We start from the raw sequence: 2,098 nt of genomic DNA on the forward strand, positions 1-2,098 counted from the left end.
AACTGTTGTTTGTTAAATGTTTGATCTAAACAATTTGTTCAAACTTGTCTGACCAACCATTTTCATCTAATTTCTGGCATTTAGGAGCAAATTGCTGATCATCAGTTACTCCTACACATTTCCCGATTTTCATTCCAACCAATCAACTAGTTGGATGGTTGGACGAAAGTTGGTCTAGTGTGTGGCCAGCTTAATTCTTCTGATGACTGCATGCATTGTGTAGAAGAGCAAGTAGTGGAAATTGCAGAATTTATAGCAGAAAAATAAGGAGTGGAAATGGAAGAATGTGAAGCAGAAGAAAGTGCTGAAAGTGACTCTAGCCTTGATACTGCAACGGAGATGAGTGATGTTATGGAGAAAGATTTGAAAATTTTCGTACGTCAGCTTTCAAAAGAGTGGTTTTACAAGATGATGTCAAATGGTGAGAACATTCTACGGTCATGGATGACTTACTCAGTTGTCAGCAACAAATTTTACTGTTTTTGCTGCTGACTGTTTGCAGTTAGTACTACAAGTACGACATCCAAATTTGTGACTGGTTTTCAGATGTGGTGGAAACTGAACCCTAAAGTATATAACCATGAGACATCCGAAGAGCACCTATGTTGCCTTGAAAAGTGGAAAACATTGGCAGTAGGACTTAGGCTGCACAAAATCATTGATGCCAAAAGTATTTATTTAATGTAAATGGAGAAAAAAAGTGAAGGGACATCTTGTACAGATTGCTTGATATAACATTGTTTCTTGCCAAGCTGAATCTAGTATACCGTAGCCACAAGGAAGATGTAACTTTATTAAATAAAGGGAACTTCTTGAGATGATTGAGGTGCTGTCAAAATATAATCCAGTGCTGAAGAGCACCTTATGAGATTACAACAGAGCACATGTAAACTTAAAGTGTCAGTGTCTTATCTAGCACCAAACACTCAGAATGAGTTTATAAGTGCCCTAGCAAACCATGTGAAGGAGAAGCTGGTCATTGACATAAAGTCTGCAAAGTGTTTTGGGATCATGTTTGACAGCACACCGGACATATCACATACTGGCCAGATGTCCGAAGTGATCAGATATGTAAAAATCAACGATATGAAAGTTGAAGTAAAAGAGGTATTTCTTGGATTTTTCCCTTTAAAGGTGAAAACCGCTGCTGACCTCAGTTCTGACATTCTTAAAACAGTGGAAAATGATGGACTGGACATAATGATGTGCCGCTCTCAAGGCTATGATAATGCTGCCACGATGGCTGGAATCCATGGAGGTGTGCAAGCCATTCTTTAAAAAAAATGAACAGGAAGGCTATTTTTAGTGGATGTGTGGACCATCCGCTTAATTTGTGTGCTCAGCATTGTTTTGCTGAAAATGCATCATGTGTGACATTTTTTGGGACTCTTGAAAGAATGTTTTCTTTCTTTGCTGCTTCCATCGATGGGATGTGTTAATTGAACATACTGGAGTCTCAGTGAAAAGGCTGCCAACAACACACTGGAGTGCTCATCATGCTGCTGTTACACCAGTTAAGGAGAAGTTTGATAAGTTTGTGGAGGCGAATGAAGCTCTTTGTGATCCACATGAAAATTTGGACACAAGGGGAGCAGCACAAAGTCTTTTGCCTGCTTTCTGTGATTTCACTTTTCTGTGCTATCTATACTTCTGGTGTACTTCAGGAATTTAATCTTACACAGCAGTACCTGCAGACAAAGGGCTTAACTCTTGACAAGGTGTTGACAAAGTTAGAGGCGCTTAAAATTTTTCGGCATGATGAACGCAGTCAACTAGTGGAGCATGCAATTGAACAGGCACTTTCAAAGTCAGATGAATATGGAATTGCAGTACAGAAAAGAGCCAGGGTCAAGAAGAGGTTGGCAGGGGAAGAAGTAAGCGATGCTGGACTCTCTCTTCAAGAAGAAAATAGGAGGGCGATGCTTGAGTACATTGATCACTTTCATTCTGAACTTCAGATCAGATCAAGAGCTATTCAGGAAATAGCAGCCATGTTTGAAGCTGTTCAAGCGTAGAGTCTCATATCTGCCACTGATGAACAGTTAAAGGTGTCCATTCCAAAATTGACCACTTTCCATGATGAGTTATCTGAAAGTGC

At 39.8% G+C, this 2,098-nt stretch overlaps 1 pseudogene; it reads left to right on the plus strand.

The window, feature by feature from the left end:
- The first annotated feature begins 276 nt into the window (after positions 1-276).
- Positions 277-1,287, plus strand: LOC148481739 (zinc finger MYM-type protein 1-like; annotated as a pseudogene).
- The last annotated feature ends 811 nt before the right edge of the window (positions 1,288-2,098 follow it).

The sequence above is a fragment of the Taudactylus pleione genome, unplaced genomic scaffold, assembly GCF_031769625.1.
Source record: "Taudactylus pleione unplaced genomic scaffold, aTauple2 ptg000567l, whole genome shotgun sequence".
NCBI lineage: Eukaryota > Metazoa > Chordata > Amphibia > Anura > Myobatrachidae > Taudactylus > Taudactylus pleione.